General features: G+C 41.2%; 1 pseudogene; it reads left to right on the plus strand.

Annotated features, from left to right (window-relative positions):
* The first annotated feature begins 1,324 nt into the window (after positions 1-1,324).
* On the plus strand, positions 1,325-15,300 carry LOC120306228 (annotated as a pseudogene).
* The last annotated feature ends 1,087 nt before the right edge of the window (positions 15,301-16,387 follow it).

Genomic DNA, 16,387 nt, shown 5'->3' on the forward strand with positions numbered 1-16,387 from the left:
AAACCTGACTGGAAGCTAAAGGTGACATCCAACATTTAAGAGAACTAGCACAAAACATTGGGCACAACCAGTCATCCTGGAACCTTTCCTGGCTCTTTTCATGGTTACCAGACTTCCATTAGTTGAAAATTCTTATTGGTAGTATAATCACAGTCATAATAGGTGGAGCCCTCCTTTGTTGCCTATGCCAATTAATTCCCTTAGGGTTAAAATGCCTAAAGATCTGCACAACTCCCATCAGGAGCAAGGGACAAAGCAAGAAAACATCTCTCATGATGTGCCAAATTGATCACCACTACCGTATATATGAACCAGTTGGGCTAATCACTGATACATCAGTAATAGCCCAAAATGGGGGAATTGATGAGAGTTGGACACCCCCTCCCCAGCCCAACTAAGAAATAATCTAGGAACACCCCAACTAAACTGGGTCAACAGCAGCCTGAGGCTAAAACAGCAAACACTTGACACACACAATGAGGAACCAGCTAGCAGCAATCAGGACACAACAATAAAAGTAATTAACACCTTTTAGGCAAGAAAAAGGAACTAACAATAGTCACAAACCAGCAAATCAAGAAAGACAAATTTTAACTCACCAATTAGAAATGGTAAGTTTGTTACCAATCAGAAATGACAAGTTTGGAAACCACAAAAGGGTATAAAAACCCCTGTTTAAAGATCATTCTGTCTAGCTAGCCGGGGACTCGAGCTGAATTGTCACTCAACGCTGATCCTCGAAATAAAACCTCTTTCTGGTAGCTGGCTTCACGATCTATTTCTTCTGCGCTGCGCTGTCAAGGAGAATCCCGGCTGGAAGAACCGAACGGGGGAGTTCCTCCCAACACTATATTGTCCAAAGTGAGAAAAAAGATTTGCATAGAATGTGTAGAAAATGCTGTGTGTGTGTGTGCATGCGCATGCACGTGTGTGTGTGTGTTTGTGCATGCACATGTGTATGACAGTTTAGAACTAATTGAATCTTAAATAGAGATAATTATGCAAGACCAAATCTGGGCCGGTCAGCAGGATCAAAGGTTTACTCTTCCAAGCTTTCGGACTCATACTGGAGCCCATATTCAGGGAACTTTTCTCTACTGGAATATATACTTTGGGTTATTATCATGAGTCCAAAAGCTCGGAAGAGTAAATCTTTGGTCCTGGTGACTGACCCAGATTCAATCTTGCAACATTATCCTAGGACACATATATTTGCCATCATTCATGAGAGATAATTATCTTTTACCATAGTAGACTAGCGCTGTGGATGGCCCTTCATAAAAGAGGACATCTGCAAATAGATGACTGCCCTCATACAGGTACAATGGGAGAAATGTTTACTCTTATCTTCACTTCAGAAGTAAACATGAGGAAAATTCTCAATGGATATCAGCTTCATGAAGAGGTAAGCTTCTGGTCACACAATGTTCAGCTGTCAAATGATCCCTCCAGTAATACCAAGTCCTAATATCTGTGTTTATGTCAGATGGCCTCCTAGATCTGTTCTACTTTAGGAATACTTCAGTCTATATTCTGATTCCTGCTCCATCCAAGGCCTTTTTTTAAAGTTACTCTCCCCTGAACTACGATCATGTGTGGCCAAAGCTTCTATTGCAACCAGCTCTGTAAAATTGGCTTACAGGAGAAATTCTTGCCAGATGGTAAATATCCAATGTAAAAGCTGGTATCTTAATCTGTGGTGGCCACATGCCCTTTTGTTATAAGGATGCTATACACAGTGTGCCAAACATTCCATTGGTAACATGATATTTAGTGTAATCCCTTATTATTTGCCACATGCGTTGGTCCACATCCCATTGTCTTCAGTTACTATTGTATTGTTAGATAGTTTAATAATATTATACTATGGCAATTCAAGATGATTCACCAATAACTGCAATACAAAATTTAAATGTCTTGCAAAAAGAAAAAAAAGTATTTACATATTAAGATTAAACAAGTGGGAGTAAGGAACAGAAATGCAAATCACATAATCATTGATCTGCTGAACAGTTTTTCTATATTTTCTTGCATCTCCCTAGAATTTTAAAACACTTTGTTTTCTTTGTTTTACTTTGCCTGAGCTGCAATGAGCATTAAGTATGTGCAATTTTGAGAGGCAGCTAAAAGTAATGCAGTGCAATATGGTACATCTAATATTCCAAGTCAATTCAAATGTCTTCTGGGGATAATGATTTTTTGTGCCTTTTCCAATAAAATGGAAAATTATTTATCTTATTTCAAATTGAACTGAAGGGCATTTGTCCATCACTAGAAGTGAGTTTTAATGAAATCTAAAAGGGAAAAATTTCCTAGTGCTGTACTGATTTTTTTTTCTTTTACAAAAGTAGAAGCAACAAGTTTCCAAGGTGGCATGTGGGCTACCTCAAATGCACTGGGAGTCTATTTATAAGTATGTTTTGCTTCCTCACCTTTTACGCATTTTAATCAGATTGCACTCAAAAGTCATACAAGCATTGTGTGAATGCTATGTTGTGACTCAGATTGTCACCTGCTGCCACTCCCCTTTTATGTGTGGTGTCGAAATTCAAATAATAAGACTGGGTTGTGTAGCTCTATTTATCTGAATCCTTTTCTTCCAGAGCTAATGGCAACAACGTGATTTCCCACTTGGAGAAGCTACCAAAATACACCGTGATTTATCACAGGTAAATTTATTCTACAGTTATAAAAAGGGAGTCATTTCAACCCAGCACATAATGAATATCCCCATGGCTTGATGCCACTGCCACAGTTCTTGAGTGTGCCTTCCTGCAGCAGCTGGAATCCCAGGGATGCCCTTACATGTATCTTGTGGAGAACACATTGTCCCTGCTGCAGGATTTAAAAGAAAATATATTTTCCAGGGAGGGAAAGTGAGATTCTGTCTAACGGTCTGAATAGTCTTCAGAAAACATGGAAGTCCCAGTATTTGGGGAAATCAACTCAATGAGTCTCTCTGGTCAGGAGGCTTTTAGATGCCGTGCTGCTGCCAAAGGAAGAGCAGGTTTGAAGAGGCAGGAGATGGGGATGGACCTAGGTTCAGTCAAGGCCTTTCACTGCTGTGAGTAAAAGTGGTACCACACTCTAATCCTTGAGTAGCCATAAAACAATGCCAGCATCACATTTCCTGTCCTTACAGTGCTGCCAATCCCTATTGTGCCTCTGTTAAATTTCTTTTGTGACACAGCCAAATGCTATTAACCTATTTTGTAAATGACCCAATTATTACAGGCTAGGTAGTTGCTTTTCTCTTCTGGGTTTGTTTCTGTCCCCTTTCAGCCTATCACCAGCTAGTAAGGGAAATATCCACCAATCTGGACCCTTCAATCAAAGAATAAGTCCAATTTTGGAATTTGGCTATGGATGGTAATACTGAGTAGTACTTGCCAATTGTATTTTATTCCATAGAAATAATTTTGTTATCCATAACATGGCAATAGCTAATTTCACTCTGAATTACAGTCTGTTAAAGAGAAGTGCTCAACCAGTTTGTGGGACTGGATAAAAACTTATCTGCTTCTTTTTTCACTACCATGCTGTCTTCAGTCCAACTGCATCTGATGACAGCTGACTCAATTCAATGGATGCCTCCTGTTCCTGGAAAATCTCTATGGTTATATCTAGAGTCTAATCTTTCTACATGCATCTACAAATGCACGCAGTTGATAGTTGAAAACTCTTGATACCTGCAACTCTTAAGGTCAGAAAAGGGGATTTGTTTTTATAAGTAGCTGTCACTGCAGTACTGTCCTAGAGTTGATTTGAAGAACTATGTTTCACCATTGACCATTTCTTCAAGACAGGAACACATAATGTTTACTTAACCTCAGTCACTAGGAAGGTAATCTTTTTCCTGACAAGCAGGGTTGTGAAATTCTCTGGCTGAACTTCACTTTATTTATATTTATTTTAGATCAATATCTCCATTCCAACTACGCACTATGGAAGGAAGTCCCCTCCATTCACTGCCCTTCATAGGTGGCTGCTTCTGCTTCTACCAATTCACCAATGGAACCATGAAAGATGGAGCAGTCTCTTTCTCTTTAACCTTGTGACACCATGTTCTCTTCTAGCCCAAGTAACACAAATAAAAAGTAACGAACAGTATTCTTCCTTCCTTTCTTTTATCAATCCACTGGTTAGCACAACAAATGGGAAGGTGTCAAGTACACAAAGAATTTCCTATCAGTGGAATCCATTTGCCCTTAAAGACTCATCCATTAAAAAAAAGCTGGGAGAAATAAAGAAACTGAAGAACCCACCAATTGAAGCCCATGGTAAATATAGTCTGGATACAACTCCTGACTATCACTGAGGCCAAAATGGAGCAAGGTTTAAAATCCAGAAAAAGATATATAAGGAATGGTTGCTGGAATTGGGTATGTCTAGTTTAATGAAGAGAAGACTAGGGGTAACATGATAGCAATGTTCCAATATCTCAGGGGCTACCACAAAGAAGAGGAAGTCAAGCTATTCTCCAAAGCAACAAGAAGCAACAGATGGATACTAACCAAAAAGAGAAGCAACCTAGAACTAAGGAGAAATTTCCTGACAGTTAGAACAATTAATCAGTGGAACAACCTGCCTCTAGAAGCTGTGAATGCTCCAACATTGGAAGATTTTAAGAAGAGACTGGACAGCCATTGGTCTGAAATGGTAGAGGATTTCCTGCTTGAGCAGGGGGTTGGACTAGATGACCTCCAAGGTCCATTCCAACTTCATTATTATTATTATTATGGATCATCGCACAGTCAGCCAGATGTTCAGACTGGATTTGGCATTTTGTCTACCTTTCGAGTCCTTACCCAGGACCTGGGATAGGCAGATGTGGATGTTTGATGGTATTACAGATATCGTCGCAGGATGGAAGCAGTTCCTAATAAGGCCGCCTTTTGCAATTGACTAATAGCGAATTTGTCAATGCCAATGGTGTTCAAGTGGTGCTCCAGTTGTTTTGGGATTGCACCCAAGGAGCCTATGACTATTGGTACTACCCTTGCTTGCTTTTGCCACAGTCTTTCTATTTCTATTTGTAGGTCTTTGTATTTTGTTATCTTCTCCAGTTCTTTCTCTTCTATTCTGCTATCTCCAGGCACTGCCACGTCCACTATCCAGACTTTTTTGTCTTTCTTATCGACAATTGTTAAGTCTGGGGTGTTATGTTGCAGGTGCTTGTCTGTTTGAATTCTGAAGTCCCAGAGCAGTTTAATTTTATCATTTTCTATGACTTTCTCTATTTTATGATCCCACCAGTTTTTGCTTACAGGCAAATGATATTTTTTGCAGATCTTCCAATGCACCATTGTTGCTACTTTGTCATGCCGCTGCTTGTAATCAGTCCGTGCAATCTTCTTGCAACAGCTTACCAAGTGGTCCACTGTTTCTTCAGCTTCTTTGCATAGGCGGCACTTACTGTCTTTTTGCTGTCTTCTCAATTTTGACTTTATGCATTTGTCCTTAAGGCTTGGTCTTGTGCAGCCAGAATTAGTCCCTCGGTCTCTTTCTTCAATTTTCCTGCTCTTAGCCATTGCCAGGTCTTGTTATTATCTGCTTTCCCAGCTATTTTTTTAATGTATTGGCCATGTAGTGCTTTGTCTTTCCATGCCTCTATTCTGTTCTTCATTTGGTCTTTCTTGTAGGCCAGTTTGGTCTCTCCAGTGGTTAGTAAGCCTTCCTGATATACTAATTTCAGTGCATCTTCATCATTGTTCTTCAGATATTCTTCCAAAGCCATTTTTTCTTCTTCAACCATCTGATGTACTTGTAGCATTCCACGCCCACCTATTTGCCTTGGTAGATAAAGTCTATCAATGTCACTGCGTGGATGAAGGGCATGATTCATTGTCATTATTTTTCTGGTCTGCCTATCCATTGCTTTTAGTTCTGCTTGAGTCCAGTCCACTATTCCAGCTGTGTACCTAATGACTGGGATTGCCCAGGTGTTGATTGCCTTTATGGTATTTCCTCCATTGAGTTTGGACTTTAAGATCTTCTTCACTCTCTTGATGTATTCACCTCTAATCTTTTTCTTGACTTCAGTGTGCTTGATATTCTCAGCTTGAAGGATACCCAAGTATTTCTAGTACTCTTCCTCATCCAGACTCTTAATGTTATTTTCGTGGGGCATCTTGATTCCTTCAGTTTTCACTATTTTTCCTTGTTTGATAGTAAGTGTGGCACATTTGTCCAAGCCAAACTCCATTACAATATCTTGGCTATATATACAGACAGTGTTGAACAGCGATTCTATTTCAGATGATGTTTTTCCACAGCTTCAGATCATCCATGTAAAGGAGGTGGGATAGTCTGGCAGATGTTTTTGATGTTTGATAGCCATGTCCTGAGTTATTCAGTATTGTTGACAGAGGAAACAGTGCTATAACAAATAGTAATGGTGATAATGAATCTCCTTGAAATATTCCTCTCTTGATATTAACCTCTCCCAGCTTCTCACCACTGATTTGCAACTGTGTCTTCCATTGTGCCATCGATCTTTGCACAAATTTTCTGATGTTTCTACTGACTCCTGTTATTTCTAGGCACTTTATTATCCAATCATGTGGCAGAGAGTCAAATGCCTTTTTGTAGTCAATCCATGCCACATTCAGGTTGGTCTTCCTTCTCTTGCAGTTTTCCAAGATCATTTTGTCTATTAGGAGTTGATCTTTTGTTCCTCTGCTATTGGGGCGGTTTCCTTTCTGCTCAGGTGGAAAGAGATTGTTTTCAACTAGATGCTATTGTACTGCATCAGCTACCACACCAGTTAGTAATTTGAAAGTTGTTGGTAAACAGGTGGTGGTTATTATTATTATTATTATTATTATTATTATTATTATTATTATTATTATTATCGATCATCGCACAGTCAGCCAGATGTTCAGACTGAATTTGGCATTTTGTCTACCTATCGAGTCCTTACCCAGGATCTGGGATAGGCAGATGTGGATGTTTGATGGTATTACAGATATCGTCGCAGGATGGAAGCAGTTCCTAGTAAGGCCGCCTTTTGCAATTGTAGGTCTTTGTATTTTGTTATCTTCTCCAGTTCTTTCTCGTCTATTCTGCTGTCTCCAGGCACTGCCACGTCCACTATCCAGACTTTTTTGTCTTTCTTATCTAATTGTTAAGTCTGGGGTGTTATGTTGCAGGTGCTTGTCTGTTTGAATTCTGAAGTCCCAGAGCAGTTTGATTTTTTCATTTTCTATGACTTTCTCTATTTTATGATCCCACCAGTTTTTGCTTACAGACAAATGATATTTTTCGCAGATCTTCCAATGCACCATTGTTGCTACTTTGTCATGCCGCTGCTTGTATTCAGTCTGTGCAATCTTCTTCTTCTTCTTCTTCTTCTTCTTCTTCTTCTTCTTCTTCTTCTTCTTCTTCTTCTTCTTCTTCTTCTTCTTCTTCTTCTTCTTCTTCTTCTTCTTCTTCTTCTTCATTCCAGCTTCCAGCTTCCAGCTTCCAGCTTCCAGCCTTCCCTATACTTTATTTGGGTATTAAACTAAGAAGAGCCCCTGACTATTTTATTGACAACAAACATTCCTTGAGTCAGGATGAATTGATTAACCCAGGATAGAAAGCAAGGTCTAGATCAAAGGATCAGCACCTAAGCATATCCACGCTAATAAGGATTACCCCACGAGGTAAAGCTTTTATAAATCTCATTGCAGTCAATATTATAAGAAGCCATATTAACATAATTATGAAATAAAGACTTGAAGGGGTAAATTCAACCTCACTGTCACTTAGCAGAACATAAAGATTAGATTTCATCTTGCCATAACACTGCTCTTAGGGAGAAAGCAACTTTCACTGATTGGTATTCATTGAATGATGATGATAAAAGCAGGGGACTTGGTGAGTGTCCTCTGGCTAAAAACCTCATCTTTATATGGAGGTGTTCATTGGTAGAACACACATTTGCCTGCTGGGCAAAGGGGAAAAGATCCTACCTGAAACTCTGCAGAGCTGCTGCTGCTAGACAGTATCAAGAGCCTTGGACTTGGGGGAACCAATGGAAAGACTCATTACAAGGCATTCTCATTACAAGGTCATTGGGCAGATGATAATTTTTGCAAGTCAATAAGTGAATGTTTCTCTCAGCTAGCATGTATAATGAAACACTCTTCATTGAGACAAGTTGTACTAGGTTTGCAGACTTAATATACTTTGCAGTACACTTTTAGATATAGTATATCTTTGCCTAGCTATCATTGTCTGCAACATGCCAGGATCTTAATACTGCTGCTCTGCTTGGAGCAAATTGCTTTTTATGGTCAGAATCGTTGCTATTTATTACTTTTCTACCCTTATCTATCATTCTGCTAAATTTTTGATTGTTTGGCTCTTTTAATTTTCTTTTTTCCCAATAATTGTATTAAGAATTATATTCAACAGATAAAACTAATACAAAAGCCTAGTTCAAAAATATATATTAAAAAGTGTGGAATAAAAAAACCCAATTCCCCCCCAAAATAGCAGGAAAAGTAAAGTTCAGTTCATTTGCCCCCAGAAAACATATTCAACATTAACAACTTATCACTGTCCCTTAAAATACACCCAGATATATATTCCATATCTCACTCCATTTTCTATAAACCTATCTCTAAATCTTCACCTCTCTGTATTAGATCAGCAAAGGTCCAGTAAAAAATAAGAAAAATACCTAATATATATTTTCCCTTTCCAATTAGTATAAATTCCCCTAATCTCTCTCTTAACAAGTAAATGTTGCAAATAAAATAAAATATATTAAAAGCCAGAAATAATGCACCCTTATATAGATATCAAAAGCAATGACATAAATACTGCAATCTAATCCATCATGCCATTAAACATTTTAAAAGAGAAACTATCCAATCTAGATAAACCTCACCAAAGATAGCAGCACATTATTTATTCAGTGAAATAATTTAGTATTTTTCCCTTCTTCCTTCCATTTATCCTTAAGTTCCATAAATTTTAACTCCAGTTTTCTTCTACTCTTTGCCTCTTTTCTGAAAGTTCTTATCATCTTTATCCAAGTCTATTTGTAATTTCTATTAAATTCCAATAAATATTTTATATTTCAGTTTAAAAAGTTAGTCCATGTCACTGTTTTGCTACATTATTTGTATGTCCTTTTTAATTTTTGAATGATCATCCAATTCATTTATCAGTCCAGTATTTTCATGTCTTTCTTGTAATTTGTAATTTTTCAGTCCCCATTTAAGTCCATTTTGATTATTTTCAAAGGAATTAGCAATTTTTGGTTCCTGTAAAAAGAGAGCATCACAAGCCCAGTGATCAAATGTTTCTTAACAAGTACCATATCCATCATGTGTTTTATGTTAAGCATGTGGTTCTTCAAAGTCTTGTTTTGCACTTGAAATATTTGAAAACCTTTTAGCATATTGTAATTTAAAAAAAAAGTGAGCTTCCAGTGAGGCAAGGCAATCTGCATATTTTCCTGCTCTGCAGATTTCATGGTCATTACAGCTGAAAGGCAACTGATGTGAGATCCAATCTGTTGAAATTCTCTCTGGAAGTAATAGAGATCTGGAAATTTCTCATATATACTCTGAATAGTTGATTTTTTTTGGAGTAGATGGCAGAAATTGTTTTTGCAGTCACTGAGAGTCACGGATTCCATTGTGCTCTGAGTCATAAATGCAAACTTTCATGGATTTAAGGTTTCACCTTTCATCATTTTAATCACTTTGGAATGTATTTTTTTAATTGTCTTTTTAAGATTGAAAAACCTTCAGAACCACATGCTTATTATTTGCTGGGTAAATCATATCTTTTCAGTCTCGTAAGATCTTTAGTGTTTGCAATGTTTTGCAATATACAGGAAAGGAGTTACTTTAAAGTTGTTTCTAAAGATTTTAAATGCTAAGGCTTCGAAACTGATTTAAAGAAAGACTTTGTTATTAATTAAAAAGATCCTCTGTATGGGAAAAACCAGCTCTGTTGGCCCTTTCCTTAAAGAAAAAGGGGATATATTTAATAGGTTATTATTACAAGAATCAAGTTCCCTTCAAGATGAATCAGTTGAGCATCATAAGACAGATAAGACTATTCCAAAAATTAGATATACAATAGAAGATAACTGGCTCAATGTTTAGTATAGCCAGGGTTGTTCACCCTTTGTGATAGATCAATACATCATTGTAATAGTTGACCGGATTTTATTTTGGCATATCCTCACCAGATGGATTGGAATTTGGAAAATAACCTCTGGTGTCCCAGGAAGTGGGATATAATAATAAATATAACCCCTCACCACTATCAACCTATCTGATGGACTTGGCTCTCCAGATTAACTATTGTCAGACCTTTTCATCAAAGGCATGGGTGTTAAACTCGATCATATCACGTGATGTGTTGTGATATATCGCGATGGTTTTTGCCTTTGCAGAGCTTGCCTTTGTGGGCGTGGCCTGCGCATGATGCATCCGGCCCACAGGCCACCAGTTTGACACCCCTGATCAAAGGTATCTAGATGGGTAAGACGTTTTACCAGCATGGGCAATTTTTGGCCTATCAGGAGCCATATTTAACATTTTATGGATAGTCGAGGTCAATTATGCAAAGTAGTTAATGCTGTGTTTTGCAGGAGGATATGGCCACAATTTTGTGTCATACCCAAACCCAGGGGAGTCCAGGATTTTCTGTAACCATATCTTCCTTCTTCAAAGTGACAGAATTCTAACAGATGGAGTGGCAGAACCTGGGGGTGGAGTGAAAAGAAAGATCAGCCTAGAATCCCTTACATAGCCACAAGAGGACTAAGTCCAATCCCCTTTGCATTCTGTGGATGCTTATCTAACTCCAAGTAGCTGCTAACTGCTAGTTGAGGAGACTCCTATGCAAGGGCTGTTTAGCAATACTGTAGATCAGTTTAATTGGGCCTTTAAACCTTAAGAAGGGGAGGGCTTTAGAGCAAGCCAGGAAAAGGCACCAGAAAACTCTTGTACTTCAAAGGGAGAGAGTCACCTCAACAAGAGGATGTGACGGGCATTTATGCTACTGTTATGTTGCTCATCTTTTCTTTTGCAAGCTTTGGCTATTCTGCCTCAGTTGAGTCAGTGGAGCCTCCACAGAGGAATCACATCCATGCATAACACAGGGTGTGGTCTTACTGTGTGCCCAAGAGCTGAACTTACTGATGGTGGTTTTAATGAAACTTTTCTCATCTAGCTGCTTTCTGAATGTGTTGGATTTCAATTGCCATGATTCTGAGATAGCATGTTGGGAATAATTATTTTATCCCTGAGTGTATACACTCCCTTTCACATGCATAGTGGATACGCTGAATAGGAATCAAGATTTTTTTCTCCCTTCCAGTTAATCAGGAACCTTACTTTCTTGTTTTGAATGTATACATAAAGAGAACATTTGATTCCTGGGGCCTACCTGCTGCTTGTAGTTTAAAATGCTGTAATCCAATAAAGATTGCTTTATATGATTTTTTCTACTTTATTTAAAATGCTGCTTCCAATCTACATCTGGGGGGGGGAATCCAAGGAGGCCTTATCACCTGAGGGGCAGTGTTGTGTCCTGAGCCTGCAAAAGCAGACTCGGGATGTTGCATTCCAAAAGCTGCCCGGGACCAGACAGAGCGGCGCCAGCCTTGTGCACATGCACAAGGCGTGAAAATGCTCTGTTATTTTATTTGCCTTTGTCCAGGTCTCTGGCCACTTAAAGAGGCCTGCGTGCCTTTTGCCGTTTGGGTGTTGTTGGAAGAAGAATAAAGAGCTGTTTAACTTCACCATGTGTATTCATCATTTGCATGCGAACGAAGTACTTAACACTGGCGACGAAGGTGGGATTCTTTGCAAACTGAAGAGAAAGTTTTAAGGACTTACCCAGGAAGTCCTGAAGAGGGAAGATGGCGTCTGAATCAGCGTCCCAGCCTGCCAATATAGCATCGCTGGAGGGTGAGCTCGGCTAAAGGACCCTTTCTCCAAACAGAAGTTTGTAGAGGAGCGAGTGGTGAAGGTAGTAATAGTATGATGGTGAAGATTGGTCGTTTGTCTGATTTTGATGTCTCACACCCAGAGAGATGGAATTTCTACATTGCAAAGGTGGAGAATTACTTCAGAGTAAATCAAATTAGAGAAGATGGCTTGAAGGCTGCAACTCTTTTGTGTGTCTGTGGACAGGAAGCTTTTTTTATTAAAAGTTTTTATTTTATTTTTTTTCCATTTGTACATCATACAAAATACAATTTTGGAATAAAATAAATTCATAACCATTGGTTCTGCCTGTCCATTCCCCCCAGGCCACGTCCACCCTCTCTAAAACCTTCCCTACTTCCCTCCTCTTTCTCTCCTCCTCTCTTACTCTCTTCCCCTCCCCCTCTCCTCTTACCGTCCTACTTCCTCCCTACACCTTCCTCTCATCCCTCTCAAACACATGAATGCAGCATAGGGGAAATGCCCAGGCCGCACCTTTCTTATAAACTACCATATCTATTTGATCCTTACCCACCCACTCTTCCACCCACCCACCCCCAACCCCCCTCCCCTCACTTCCCAGAGCAGAATACAGGGTTATTAATGAGAAAGTTGACAATAAAAAAGAAAAAGAAAAAGAAAAAAAAGGAGAAAAAAAATATCCTGACTGCAGGTTCCGCTCCGCCATTTGCAGAGCGTGTGGCAAGCAAGGCTACATCACATCCATCTGTTTGGATCGCCAGAAGGTCCAACCTCACAAAGAATTGCATCTGAAAGGGACCAGGGTCCCCAGCCAACATAGGGTGGGTTTCTGCACATCACGCAGGAGTATTTTAAGGACAGGGACACATAAGCCCCTCAAGAAGAAGCTTTCCATTAACTTAAGGCTGCAAGGGGTTCACTTATCAATGGAGTTGGACACTGGGTCCACTCTCTCCATTATTTCTATTAACACATTCAAAAGGATATGCAGCTGCAGTGGCCTTTGAGTTAAACTCAGGCCATCCAATCTAATACTTACAGATTTTCAGAATTTTATGGTGTGTGTTAAGGGGGAGGCCACCCTTAGAGTACAGCATAAGGATTTTGAAGGTCCCCTAGATGTGGTGGTTGTTGGGAGTGAACGTACGAGTCTTATTGGACTCGATTGGTTCGAGGCTCTGGGAATCCAGGTAACTGGGCTGCACCATTTGCAAACGTTGAGCCTTGCAGAAGTCTGCAAGGATTTTTCAGATGTGTTTAGTTCAGAGCTAGGATCCTACAAGGGGCCTCCAATTTCACTACAGTTAGACCCAACCATCACGCCCATCAGGGTTAAGCCTAGGAGGGTACCTTTTGCCCTCAAAGGCAAGAATGATGCTGAGCTGGACAAATTGCTCCAGCAGGGCATCCTAGAACCTGTGGATTCAAGTCCATGGGAAACCCCCATAGTAATGCCTCTAAAGGCTAATGGGGACATACGTATATGTGCAGACTACAAGTGCACACTGAATAAGGCGCTGCAACAGCACGCTTATCCAGTGCCTGTGGTAAGTCACATTCTGGCCTCCCTCGGGGGGGGGGCACATTTTTGCGAAGCTTGACCTGGCAAAGGCCTATCAACAGCTACCTGTTGATGAGGCAGCTGCAGAGGCCCAGACTATTGTAACTCACTGGGGGGCCTTCAAGGTCAAGAGACTGCAATTTGGGGTAAATGTAGCCCCTGGCATATTCCAAAGTGTCATGGAGAGCACACTTCGAGGTATTCCTGGGTCTGTCCCTACTTTGATGATGTCCTCATTGCTGGGGAGTCATCTCAAAATTTAGTAGAGACATTAAGGGCTGTCTTGCTTCGTTTTCGAAAAGCAGGCCTTAAACTAAAGAAGGATAAATGTAAGATAGGAGTCACTTCTACTGACTTCTTAGGATTCAGGATAGATTCTCAAGGCATTCACCCTGCTGAAACTAAATTGCAAGCTATCCAGCAGGCCCAAGCCGTAAGTCTAAGAGTGAGCTGCAAGCCTTCTTAGGGTTATTAAATTTTTACCATGCATTTCTCCCACATAAAGCTGCAGTGGCAGAGCCATTACACAGGCTCTTAGACAAGCAGGCTCCTTGGCAGAGGACTAAAGTCCATGACAAGAGTTTCAATGAGGTTAAGGCCTTGCTCACTTCTAATGCTGTTTTAGCGCATTTCAATGAGCAACTGCCTATTTGCATCGCATGTGATGCATCTCCTTATGGGGTGGGAGCTGTACTCAGCCATCTGAAGGCTGATGGGACATAGGTCCCTGTGGCCTATTATTCAAGGACTCTATCTTCTGCAGAACGAAATTACGCTCAAATTGACAGAGAAGCCTTGGCCATAGTGGCTGGCATTAAGAAATTTCATGATTTCTTATATGGAAGCCATTTCATGATCTATACTGACCATAAGCCTCTTCTGGGTTTGTTTACCACTAACAAACAGACCCCACATATCATTTCTCCTTGTATGCTGAGATGGTCCATTTTCCTGTCAGCATATGACTATACATTAGTTCACAAACCAAAAAGAAATGGGTCATGCCGATGGCCTGAGCAGATTACCCCTGAATCAATTGGAGCCAGATCCTGCTCCAGCCATTAATATTCTGTCCATTCAGGAGTTGCCTGAGTCTCCCCTAATGCTAGGGACGTGGCTGCAGAAACTGCCACTGATCACACGCTTACATGCGTGCTGACACGGGTGTTATCTGTCTGGCCTGACAAGTGCCAAGATACTGAGTTCCAAAGCTTCTGGTTCAAGAAGCATGAGTTTTCCACTTTCAAGGGTTGCCTGTTATGGGGTAGCAGGGTAGTGATCCCAGACTCATTGAGGTCTAGAATCATGATCTCTCTGCATGAGGGACATCCTGGTATAGTCAGGATGAAAGCGCTTGCACGCAGCCATCATTGGTGGCCTGGATTCGATAAAGCCATCGAGGCCCAGGTGCATGGGTGCCAAGTGTGCCAACAGCCTCGGCCTGAAGTGCCTCAGGCACCAATACATAGGTGGGAGGAAACTCAAACCCCATGGTCTAGGGTGCATATAGATTACACTGGGCCCTTTCAGGGGCAATTCTTCCTGGTTGTTGTTGATAGCCATTCCAAGTGGCTAGAGGTTGTTTCTGTTTCCTCCACTACTACTGCCAGGACCATCCAGGTGTTGAGAGGAATTTTTGCATCACATGGTATTTCAGATGTTCTGGTTTCGGATAATGGCCCTCAATTTACCTCTTCTGAGTTCCAGGCTTTTCTTCAGGCCAACCTGATCCACCATGCAACTTCGGCTCTCTTCCATCCATCCTCCAACGGAATGGCAGAGAGGATGGGGTGAACTACCAAAGATGCTCTCAAGAAACTGACTTACGGTAACTGGCATCACAGGTTAGCAGATTTCCTTCTTGCACACCGCACCACACCATGGGCACCTGGGAGATTCCAGGTGGGCAATCCGGTTTGGGCAAGAAACTATGGGCCTGGTCATCTCTGGGTCACAGCTGTCGTCTGCAAGTTCTCTGAGCCATTATCGTATGAAGTTGCCTTGGGTGACGGCTGCGTTCTTCGCAGACACATAGACCAACTGCGTTGGAGACTGGACTCTCACCCTTCTGCTTTTGGCTCTGCTCTGGGGGGGGGGAGGACCATAATATGCATTCTGGCTCACAGTTTCCCAGGCCTAACCGGCCATCACTAGCTGCTACTGAGGCTATTAGGGATTCATCCCAAAGTTTCGTAAGTGCTCCTAACAGGAATTCACCGGATAGGGGGTCATCCTACACATCCATAATTACTCCAGACAGGGAGTCACACCAGTGGTATCCACAATATTCATATATGTCAGATAGTGCTCCAGACTGGGAGACTGACCGGGGGTATCCACACAAATCACAAGCAGCAAGAGAAAAAGAATTCCACAGGGGCACTTGCCAAATTCCACAATTGCTCCCAAAAGGAGGTCACCAGCAAAGGGGGTTGCCATAGAGGCGACTCCTGACTCTGGCACCTTGGGCACGTGCTTGGGGGCCACAGAGTACAGGGACACTTCTGCTACCCAGCACTCTCGATCTGCTGGCCTTGGGTTCGAGGGACAGTGTTCCCAAGAAGGGTACATTGTGGACCGGGGACTTCCACCCCTCCAAGGTATGCTGGCTTGGACTTAGAGGGTCCAGCCAGCCAGCAGATGGGAGGGTCAACCAGGTATTTGGGGCAGCAAAGTCCTGGCCTGCCTAGCCTGGTAGGTGAGCAGGTGGGCCAAACAATCTCTCCTGGCCTTAGAAGGTCGCAGCGGGCCAAGTGCCCAACCAAACATCTTAGAGAATTTGTGAAGTTGCTGTCAAGTCACAAGGGTTCCTTTCATGAGGCCCCTGAATAACGGGAGTACTCGTGATAGATTATTTGTAGTATTTTTGATTTCGGAAACATTCATTGTATTACTAAGATTG

The sequence above is a fragment of the Crotalus tigris genome, unplaced genomic scaffold (assembly GCF_016545835.1).
Source record: "Crotalus tigris isolate CLP2741 ecotype Arizona unplaced genomic scaffold, ASM1654583v1 scf7180000017728.211934, whole genome shotgun sequence".
NCBI classification, from domain to species: domain Eukaryota; kingdom Metazoa; phylum Chordata; class Lepidosauria; order Squamata; family Viperidae; genus Crotalus; species Crotalus tigris.